The following is a 12,058-nucleotide window of genomic DNA, read 5'->3' as shown; positions in this document are numbered from 1 at the left end:
CTGAATGAGGGATTCTTTCCACCTAATAAAATAATAATGATAACATTAGAGGAGGAAAGAGGGAGAGAAGTATCACTCCGTTTTGGGGCACATAATAGAGTTTAGCTATCTGTCCATTTACATTGCAATCACCCTTTTTTTGCACCCTGAGCATCAAAAGGTAATAAAACATGGTGAAACTGGAAACCGAGTTTTCTGCCTGTCTTCTGAAGTTTTGAAATACAAAGTGTGTGAAGACTATTTAAATCGCATTGCTTTGCAATCTTTGAGAAATATTGTCACTTTTTAACAACTGATCTGCTTCTTCATCTGATTTTCTGGTGATATTTTTAAACCAGTAGCATTTAAATCCCTATTTTTGGATGATAGGAGAAATCAAAGGGTACTTGTGACCATGAAAGATTTTATTCAATTTGTCTCAGAACAGATATAGCCTTCTGTATCCATATATATCCACATATCCTTCTTGTCTGCTGAAACTTATTTAATGAGTTCCATTCGAAGAGGGTGTTTTCATATCATGGAATAAAATTCAGTGGTTTTGTGCCTTGCTACAAATCTGTCTTGTCCTTTTTCTTCTGTACAATTTTCTGTAATAATTTTATTAATGTTTTAATGATGTTGAGATCTTGGAATAACATTACAACTCACAGTTAAACTGAAATGATACATTTTTTTATGTTAGAGGAGAAACAAGCAGCCAGTAACTCTGCAAGTGTGAACCCAAAGGCGGAGGGAACATATGTCTCCCATTGGGAGCAGGAGTTAACAGATTCAATATGAGTAAAGGATGGTAAGATTTCAGCATGAGGCAACATCTCGACTTAAAGTGAATCATTCCCCAAATTGGCCAGGAGTTGGGGCAGGAGGAGAAAAGACTATGACTGATATTTATGTTATCGTGAAGATATTTCTTTACTCTGCACTAACATGATTCTTTAAATTAATAAGCACAAGCATCTATGGCAGTCTAAATTTAGGAAAGATACTTAAAGTACCAAGGCAATGAGTGTTCAGGAGAAAAATCTAACTTTATTTCCAATATTATTCAAGTTTGAAAATGACATCGTGTCTATTTAGCAAGTTAAAACCCATGAAATGTAGTCTATAGATTAGTGCAAGATGTTCTGTGGCCTCCAGATGTTCCTACCTCCTTGGGCATCTTCATTCTGTGCACATAGCTAAGACTGTCTTCTGTTTCCTGCTCAAATTTTCTGACTGTATTTTTAACTCTGGATTTTTCCCTGACTTGTTCTACTACTCCACATCAAAAATAATCTGGTTTCAATGGAGTCAGGTTTGGCATTCATCCAACTAAGTGTGGAGCTGGGCAACACAGACTTCTACTTTAGAGCCAGCTGTCTTGATGATGGTTGTAACTGGGAAGATCAACTCAGCACAGTCAACAGAGTTAAAAATGAGATTCATCTGACCAAATGTAGGACCTTACATTAGAATTAGGTGAATAGTGCACCTAATTGATTGTGACTGCTGCTCACGTTGCTCTGTCGCACAGTGTCATTCACACTGTAGACAGATGTGTTTAGATCAATCCCACCATGATTGGGTAGTTATAATTAATTTTTGGAGGATTATGGTAAAAATCTCATTTTAAAAATGCTGCCTTCCTCCTTGTCAGTAAAGCTTCCCAAACCCTGTGCCTGATCTGGAGTGAGGTGGCTTCAGTATCTCTCACAGCTTGTCTTCTCTTCCTCATGGCTCACCGGTTTTCCCTATTGCTCTCCTCTCTGCTTCTTCCATGTTTCCCTCATACATTGAATTTGACTTTACAACAGAGAAAAGGAAATGTTTTCACCTCTATGAGCCACCATTACAGATGTTTTGCTGAACTTAATCTATTTTGAGCCAATATCTGAGGAATTGCTTTGAGTAAGACACCAGGTCTTCTTGTGAAACCCCACCTGGAGTACTGCATACAGTTCTGATGTCGCCAACATAAGAAGGACATGGAACTCTTGGAGCAAGTCCAGAGGAGGGCCACAAAGCTGATTAGAACACTGGAGCACCTCTCATATGAAGACAGGCTGAGAAAGTTGGGTCTTTTCAGCCTGGAGAAGAAAAGGTTGTGTGGGGACCTCACAGCACCTTCCAGTATCTGAAGGGGCCTACAGGGGAGCTGGAGAGGGACTCTGTGTTAGGAACTGTAGTGACAGGACAAGGAGTAATGGGTACAGATTGAAAGAGGGGAAATCTAGGTTACATATTAGGAAGAAATATTTTACTTTGGGGGTGGTTGGTCACTGGAACAGGTTGCCCAGAGATATTGTGGATGCCCCAATCCTGTCACTGTTCAAAGCCAGGTTGGATAAGGCCTTGAGCAACCTGGTCTAGTGGGAGGTGTCCCTGTTTATGGCAGGGAGTGTTGGGGCTAGATGATCTTTAAGGCCCATTCTAACACTTTAACATTCTGTGATTCATTCTATGATTCTATGATTCAGTTGGTGACATGGGTTTATGGCAGTTCCTCTAGAATCTAGAATTATGCATAAGGAATAGCAGTTTCACTACTTTGCAGTAGTGAATATATTTTATTGACCAAGGACTTGTGTCCTACTCACTGCTTGTTGTTCAGCTGTTGAGTCTGTGAATTCCTCTGGGCAAGTGTAGGGTTGGTGTTCTTCATCCACCTCATCATCCACATCCCACTCTGAAAGACGGGTGGGTAGGTGAAAGAGGGAAATTACCTGACTGCTTTGCTCTCTCTCTATATATATTTATTCATCATTCATAATTGATCCTTATTCTGCAGAGCATAGATGCAGCTAATAAGGATGTGATCAATACTCTCACAAAGTCACATGTGACTATAAATTTGCATTATTTGCTATTGCAACAAAAATGAGTGAATAGATTTTGTATGCAGGTGCAGAGATGCAATTTTAAAGATGTGAGCATTAAACAGTGGAGGTTGCCAATTAGACAAGGTGTTAAAACATATGTATAGTTGCCAGCATTTGTATAGTTTCACTCTACTTATGTGTTTATAGTACCTTTTGGATATGAGCCTAGAAATTACGTTTCAAAATAAATGTATTTTCTTCTACTAAATCGCATTTCTGTTTAACAATATTTTTTGTGCTTACAATTTTAGCTTTTCATTTTTTTTCCCATAACCTAAATTTGAATTTACCACTTTGAATTGTGAATATATATTGATGGGCCAGCACCACGTAAAACTTACTTACTACCCAGGCCATACTGAAGCTTGATCTGAAATTTTCAATATGTATGGACAAATGGTGATTTGATCTAGATATATTGAAAAAATGCAAGCATCTTGCAGATTATGTTGGGCAAGAATATGTAAGAAAATGCTTAAAATTATTCTCAGAAAGCCTGATTTATGAAAGTAGTTTGTTATAGATTATGTTACATCATAAATGTTGGTGTACATTTAAACCTGCATTCACTTCTGTGCAGGTATTGCAAGGATGATTTATGCATTTCTGGAAATGCAAACACTCCATTTTCTGTGAGTCTGGAGGTAATGCCAAATGTCTGCTCATTCCAATACACTCTATTTGTATCTTCGGCCACAGCAAAAGAGCAGCTTGATTTAACTTCTGTCTGCAGGGTCCATTCTAACACCAATTACTGGAGAAAATAGCCTTACTTTCAGATGTTGAATTTAAGTTTGCAAATAATTCTTCATAACTAGAAACTAGAGGTATGAAAGTAGTTACATCATTCTCTTCTGCCAGTCCGTGTAATGTCTGTCCATTCTTCATTTAAGAATAAATTAAGAATAAATTGCTGTTGTGGAAAAATGCTGTTAAAGAAGGCTGATCTTGAGGCCATGAGGTTATCTGAATATTGTTTGATGACATGTTGCTGTTGTGCTCAGTCTTTATAAATTGTAGGAATTTATTTCTAAAATTGCAACCTCTAAAAAACTGCAATAGAAAATTACGCCACTGTACTTGATTTCTTCATTTTGGATGATGCTTCTCTTGAAGCATGAGATGTAAGAATTTGGAGGAATAATTGAGGTTTCAGAAAATAAATTTCAGTAGAAACTTACAGGAATATTCATCATATACTTAGGTAGATGGTAAAAGATGATTCTTTCAAGCCTCTTAGTTAAAAAGTTATTTTGTATAAATTCTATGATGTTTAATAATATGTCATTGATTTAATGAAGGACCACCGGTGTTTTGATACTGTTAAGAAATATATTTTATAAGGGAGGTAAATCATAACCATTCTCCAGTTTGAGTTCCAGTGAGAACTCTAACCAGGTTTTCACCCTTCACAGAGAGGCATACTGAAAATAAAGTGGACCAATACTGCACAGAGAAGAAAGAGAAGAGCTATACAGAGATACAGGGTTAAAATAGCTTCACAGTGATGTTCAAATATCTCTGAAGATGATGTTAAAGGACAGAACAGAATGAATCATTCAGGTATCTAAATACAGACTTCTAGTGTTGGTTTAGATACCAAATAGCAGTTATGACAGCAAAACCCAAAGCTTTAGAACAACAGCCAGGTGTAACACCCCAAAGCATCTAAAATGGCACTAGGCATCCATGTATGGCAACCGAATCCCACCCAGAGAGCCTACCTTGATTTGATAAACAATTCCAATGCCAGTTTAGAAAACAGATTTAAGTAGAGAAAAGATCACATTTAAAATGGAAATCCCTTTTGCTCAAGGTAAAACCAAGTTCTTATAATCATGTGTCAAAATGATTATCATCTGAAGAGCTGGAGGAAGTTTGGAGGCTGCAAAACCAAAAGATGAATTTAAGCAGTGATGCAAGACATGCCTGGGGCCTTGATAGCATCCCCTTCCATTGTGACTGAGTGCCTGAACAGCCTCATATTCTGCTCGTGGAGCAAAGATCTTTCTTTTTCCTTGAAGAATTCTAAATTATTATCTTATAAGATAGGGAGAAAACAAAACATGCTCAGAAATAATTGGGCAGCTTAGTGGACTGATGCAGTGAAAGACCAAAGCATGCTTAAGAGAGAGGAATTAATTTAGCTGAAAGTTTGAACAGGTATGAAAAGTTCTGCTGCTGCTCGGTTTTTTGGATGAATTTTTTTTATTGTGCTTTTAAATTCTTGTCAAGGGCATTTGGAGTACTCCCTGGATATCCTACAGCATGGAATTTTTAAATGGGAATAAGTAAACACTACCTTATTTGATGGAGCAAGGTGATTTTTCAGTAAATGTGAAAAAGCAGTGAAAGTTGTCTCACAAAATGTCATGCTGGCCTCTTATGCTCAGGCAAGAAAAATTTCCTGCAGAATATCCATCTTAACTGTTACCATCTTCTAATAGATGATAAACCCAAGTGAAAAAACAATACATATTCACCCAAAACAAGGCACAACCCTCTAGGACAGCACATGATGTTGAGGTCAGGCAGAAGCCAGATGTGAAGGTCTCCTTAACATTATCAGTGTTGTAAAAGACTGGGAAAAACCCCTGTTGGAGAAGACGCATTAGATAGCAAAGAGCACCTTTACATGATGCAGAGAAATGTCCTTCCCTGGATCTGCATGGCTAGGAGAAGCCCTGTGTGCTTCCAGGAAAAGAGAGAAGCCAGTGGATCTTTGGCAGTGGTGATCCAAAATCTGTGGCTTTGAAAACCTCACTGGGGCTTAACTGATGGCACAGAAGTTCACCCAGGGCAAAGTCTGGGATTGTGTTAGCTGGAGACACCTCAGCTGGGCAGACATGAGATGATGGGAGAAGGGGAGAATGGGAAAAAGGGGAGAAGGAAGCAATTCATGTGACTGCTGAAGGGACCAATATGATCTAGACGGGAATGTTCTTCTCACCCTTACTCAAACCCTCATGTTTTCCTCATTTCTCTCTGCATTTGATTTTAGGCCTGTATCTGATATCACTAGCACATTTCACAAAAGATCATCCTGTGTTGCTTTTCTACTCCTCTAAAAAGGAAGAACTAAATGTGAATGCATATTTTAATGTTATTTGATCATTCCAATGCCACTACCAATTTAGATGCAGTAAATTGGCTTTTGTAATCTTTATGCAGTGCTACTGATGTGTGGATTTTTGGTTGTAATTTTGTTAGTATAATGAAGACAAATCAGGATAGAAAATCCCAAACAAATGACTTACAGAAAATTTAGATTCCAATTCTAACATGTCTGTATTAATACAAATTCAGAGTTATTTCACTGCAGCCATTGAGTTATATGCCTAAATCTATATAGGCACAGTTTGTTAAATAACCAATGATTCAAGAATGTTTTGATTTTCATGTGCTTGTCCTCATCCTCATTAAGCCTTTACAATGACATTTATGCTTAAGACATGTAAGAGAATGTTGTTCCATTGAAGAAGATATATCATTACTACCATTTGGTATTGCAATGGGTGGGGTTTTTTCCAGTCCAGAAAATTTAATGTTGACTTTTTTTCAGGTAGCAAATTAATCAGACAAAAGATAGAATGGCATTTAAAAAAATCCCCAAACCAAGCACCTGCTAATGTTATTATTGCCAGCTTCTAATTCAGCAATGACAATTTTTTGACAGTGGAAGATTTTATTTTTCAGTTAGTGGGTGCTCTGAATGAGCTCAGAATGGAAAGCTGAACATGCACTGTTGACATCCATTCTGAGCAATAGAGATGTTAAAATAGTGGTACTTCTACAGTTCTAATCCCCAAATCCACCCCCTTGCCTGAACATTGCTCCACTGACTAGCTTGCTAGTGCAAAGTGCAGAGAATGATCTTCCTATCGGTCACAGGGTGACTTGCATTTGAAGCTTTTTAGGGACGTTGTCTGTGCTGTGAAGCAATCCCAAGGCATCACAGGAAAATTAGAGGTTGCTTTGACAAAGTGAAGAGATTATTTGGTCTACCTGCTCATTTTTCAATTTCTCAAACACATTTGAGAACTAATAACCTACTTTAAAGCTTGCAACATTTTTTTTCCAAAGGGATTCTGAAAATGGACTCTGTTCCTAAGATCTCTGTCCAATGACATCAGAGACTGGCTTCCTTCTATCAGCTTGAGGATCCTGAGCACACACAGGCTCAGGTTCTGCCTCTAAGCCTTTTTCCCCCTGCCTGCAAGTACCTCCTCAATTTTAGAGTCAATCAGGAAGTACTGGTGTTTTGGTAGGGTTTCAGCTGGCTTCATCTGGTCTCCACTGTCCCTGTTGTGCCTGGTGAACTCCACCCTGATTTTACTGTGTGCCTTAGCTTCTGCCAGGAGCACCCTGTGCTGTGTGCTGGGGAAAGAGTGCAGCACGTGCAGCTGTACAGAGGAGCTGTGGTGCTGAGCAGGGACAGTCTGAGGTGGAGGAAACCCACAATATTGTTCAACACTGGCCTGAGACAATTCATGTTGAATTAACTGGAGAGGAAGAGAATTGTTTAGCCTAAGTTTATAAGGAGCACAAAATAATAGAACAACTGGAGATACAGGGCCTTCTAGATGACAGTGCTATTTTGAGCACACGCTAGGATTATTTCTGCCTTTCTGAGTATACTCATGCAAGCCTCAGAAGGGACATTGTTTAGAAACTCACTTACACAGGAGTGAGGTGATGTTATGACCATGTCACTCTTCAGCTCCTGCACGGTGCCCCATGTAAACTTCACACAAATGTTCTGCAGGGACCTGGCTGCTGGTTCCAGCAGCAGATATGGTGTCCATGCACTCAGTGCCCAACTCTGGAGTAAGTAGCTGGTAAGCTTACTCACCATGTCATTAATGGAAAAGCTTTTCTCAGCAGACATTTGAGAGATACGTACAGCATGTTGGACAGTACCTCCACATTTAGGCCTGAAGTTAATGGGTGCTGCTATGGCTCAGCACCCCTGAAAAGCAGCGGGTTGAGGAAGCTAATGATGGGCTTTGGTACTGGTTTAAGAAAGCTAACCCTGTTTGAAATAGCTTTTGTTACTTACTTGAGTGTTCAGACAATGTGTACAGGCAATGAAAATGCTGGGAAATGCAGCAAATAAAGATAAATGCTGAAAATACGAAATTTATTAGTTAACATTAATTCAATAATCAGTTAGCACATTAATTAGTTAAAATTTTACATTTATTACTAAATACTATATATTTTTAATGTTTATTCTAGAAAATATTAAATACCAGTCTTACCCTGCCAAAGCTGAGAGGTGGGCAGGCAGACCTAGGCAGGACTGTGGCCAACCAGCTTGGAATGGCAGTGGGAAGGCTGGGGCTGCCCAGTCCAGGCAGCTTCTGTGAAGAGAGCAGGATCTTGCACAGTACCACCCCAGGACTGTATCTGCAGGGAAGGACTTTCCCACCCTTCATCTCCTGGAATCTGTCACTCCCAGCTATCATCTCCTTAAATCTCTGCTCCTCCTGTGGGGTGTGCTAACCCCAGTGTTCCATCTGGTGCCAACTCTGTGCCACCGCGGCAAGCCTGCTTCCAAGGCTGGGGGAGTTTTCTTATCCCCAGTCCACCTCAAGGAACTCTGCCATCTAAAAGTATTTTAAGCAGATGACAACCAGATGTAAACCAAGGATGGGAGGCTTTTAACATTGCATGCTAAAATTGTGCAGTGACTTGTGTGAGCCAGTACCAGGCCAGTGCCCCCAGTGGCACTGCCTGAGACTGGCAGGGGACTGCAGATACCTCCACAGTGGCCAGGGGCCAGCACCAGCTGCAGTAGAGAGGGACTCTCCTCTTGCCCCCAAGCAGAACTGAAGTACTACTTTTTCTCAGAGGATGACATGGCTTCAGTAGTCAGTGTCCAGGGTAAAATGGTAACACAGGACTATTTGGAAAAGCTATATAAGAGGCATTGCCTGCTTCGTGCGTTTAATCTATGGAGAAAATATCTGTGATTTATTTAAGAGTCTGGCCTCTTTTTAATTATGTTTTCAATTGGTTTGCTTCATGAGTACTTATAAATAGATTTTCCCTGAAAAATGTAACGACTTCAAGTGAGTAATAGGTAATTCACTGGAAATAAATGGAATGGTGCCTTAAAAGAATAAATTGGTAATGGAATTCTTCTATTAAAATCAGATATGAGACATGGTTTATATGCATTTACACCGATGCCAAAAGAATATTCTTTCCCTCTCTCCTGAAAACCTTCAGACTCATGACATGGTGTCCAAATGCAAAATTTACTGTCATTGCAAAAGAGAATTGGTGGTAGTTCCAGCCCTTTTGATATTTCCAGATAAAAATCTTGGCGTTTTTTTTTTAAAGAAGGCTATAAAGAATCATATAATAGTTTGAATTGGAAGGGACTTTTGAAAGTCTAATTCCAACGCCCTGCAATGAAATCAAGATCTGAGTATAATCAGCTGAAATTATACATATATATGCATATGTTTCTTCAGGCAAAATCTACAGCTAAGTTAAAGGTTTTTTTGGGATGAGAAACATTTTTATCATAGAAAATGGTGAAATAACACTTGTGTTTTTGTAAAAAAAAAAGGAAGACAAATTTGTCATAGCTAAAAATTATTTTCTGTAGCTGGGTAAGTTGTTTATTCATTTCTAAGTGCCAGCCTTCAGATGGTTTTAGATTCTTCAGAGAACCCAGCTGGTACTTAAACTCGCTCTTAAGGTAAATTTTTAACACTTTTTTTCATCAAGGTTCATATATTCTGGCAACCAGAGGAAGATATAAAGAGCCAAGTCAAAACACAAACCAACATCCAGCAATTGCTAGAAGTTTACTAAATTGCCAAAGTTACACAGATGTTGTGTGACTGAATTAACTGAACACCACTGAAGTTAAAAAAAAGTTTAGCTATGGGGTCTATTGACAAGATCTTTCTGTGCTACAGAAAACCTTGGAAGTGCTGGAATTGGTTGAATTTCATTAGGTACCTGAGACAGAGCACATCTTACCAGCAGCTTTTACTTTCAAAGCTAATTGAGCAGGGGATACCAACAGGCTTGTATTGGCCTTCAAATTATCTACTTGCTTATTCAAACTTATTTCACATGATGATTTTCTGGCATGGACATAGTTAGACCCATCTGCTAGAGTGCCACTGTGATTCTTCACATCATAAACTGATGCAGCAGTTGCAGATGAGCAAAGCACCAAGCCCACTTCAATATATGTTCTGGGATAAATGTGCAAAACATGCATATACAACCCTGCTGAGAACAATGAGCTACCCATTTTGTCTGTGTGCTTCCTGAAAAGGGCCACAGCAGGAACATTTGGCCTTATATCATTAGCAAACACTTTTATGCTTAGCTGCCTTTGCTGCACATTTCTGGTTTTGGGTTTTCACAGAAAAGAAGCGTTTCTCTGAATGCACACAGTTATTTGGGAGCTCAGCCCTCTGCACAGCCACTCTCTGTGACAACTAGAAATAACTGAATTTTCAATGCAGTTTTAAATACAGTCTTTCTTTGTCACTGTGCAGGATCACTTAGAATAGCAGAGTTTTGACATTTTTTGTCAAAATCGGAAAATGTCAAAACATGACTATCACATGTTCAGGATGACGCATGCCCAAATCCACGGCTTCCAGTCCCAGCTACAGCAGAAAGTTTCCTCTTGTTTATTCTCTCTATCTCCTCCTAGAAAGAAGGCAAATAGTACTATTTTTCCTCTCTTCCTCTCTGTGTACACGATATAAATGACCATTTCACAGATGGACCACATCTGCACCTGATCATTATTTCACCAACACAAAAAAAAAGACTTAGAGAATTCTGTATAAACCAGCATAAAGTCAAATTAATAAACAAATAATGCTGATTATCTTGAAATGCTGCATGAAAAAATGAAAAAATAAGGAGATGGAAATATAATTTAAATGGTAAGGAGAAACATCTGTCTGCTAACTAGTTCAGAGATTATTTCATCAAACTCCAAATACGTACATGAGAACCCCTTCTGAAGCAGCTCCTAAGATGGGCATTTAAGCAAAAAGGCTCTTCAGAGAATCCCTTTGAGGAAGATTACTTTGTCTGATTCTAAAGGAAGAGATTGTCATCAGGGCCTGTTGATGTGCATCCAGGCTGACAGTTAAAAATGTATGTGAAAAACCCTGTGACAGAAAGGATGGCAGTGGATGGATCAGGGAAAGATGTTAATGAATTTTTGCCTGAGCAAAAACCATGCTTGGGTGCTATAGTCCTGTTCTGTATCCTCAGTCCGTTTCACTTGTCATGGGGATGATGTGTGGCTTGCTACAATGAGTGGCTTCCAAGAGGAAAGGATTGTCACCCCACCCAGGGACTGTGCAACACATGGTATGGGGTATCCCCAGAATCAGTAGATGATGCAGTAATATGGCTCAGAAATTAGTGAGAATAAGCAGAATCCAACTCCCAAGGCATCTAAAATCCTACTTTTGCTAATTAAAAGAGTATAAAAGGGATAGAAGATGTGATCAAGCTCTGAATACATTTTCTGTGAGGGCCAGAGGGAATTATTCTGATAAGAGGGGAAAATATAAAGGATGTTTTCTTGAGGTATTTATTATATTGTAATATGCACAGAGAAAAACTAGCCCTGAAGAAATAAAGGAGTTTTTTAAAATTGATTTCAGCATATTTCACCCTCTGACTAAACTCACCAAACTTCCCAAAATACCCTTTCAGGCCCATATAATCAGCAGTGATGTGGCTTCAGATGTACCTGTTGAAAGACAGTGAAGTTCAACACTTTCATTAGGAAGAATTTGTCTACATGAGAAAAGGGACATGGTATTTCACTTCATTTTCCTATAAGAGAGACTGTCTGAGCCATGCACTGGAGTTCAGGCCCTGACATTATTCACTTTCTATGCCTGTTCCAGTTATTGGAGTCTCAATGGCACAGCAAACCTGTCACTGTCATGTTAGTGAAAAAAGAGATGCAGTTGACACAGAATATAGGATTTGATCACCTTTGTGCTTGTGATGTGTGAATACAGTTCATTTTTTGCAGAAGTCATGCAGTGTTGTTCGTGCTCGCCCATGGCTGCCACATTCACTTTAAAACACCTGCTCTTTCGAGGGCATGATGATTAGCGAAGGTTCATTAACTGAAGATGTAGCTAATGACCACAGAGGAAGCTGTAACTATCTCAGGTTTTAGCCTG

The sequence above is a fragment of the Corvus brachyrhynchos genome, unplaced genomic scaffold (assembly GCF_000691975.1).
Source record: "Corvus brachyrhynchos isolate BGI_N302 unplaced genomic scaffold, ASM69197v1 scaffold28, whole genome shotgun sequence".
NCBI classification, from domain to species: Eukaryota; Metazoa; Chordata; class Aves; order Passeriformes; family Corvidae; genus Corvus; species Corvus brachyrhynchos.
Note: the sequence above shows the minus strand (reverse complement) of the source record.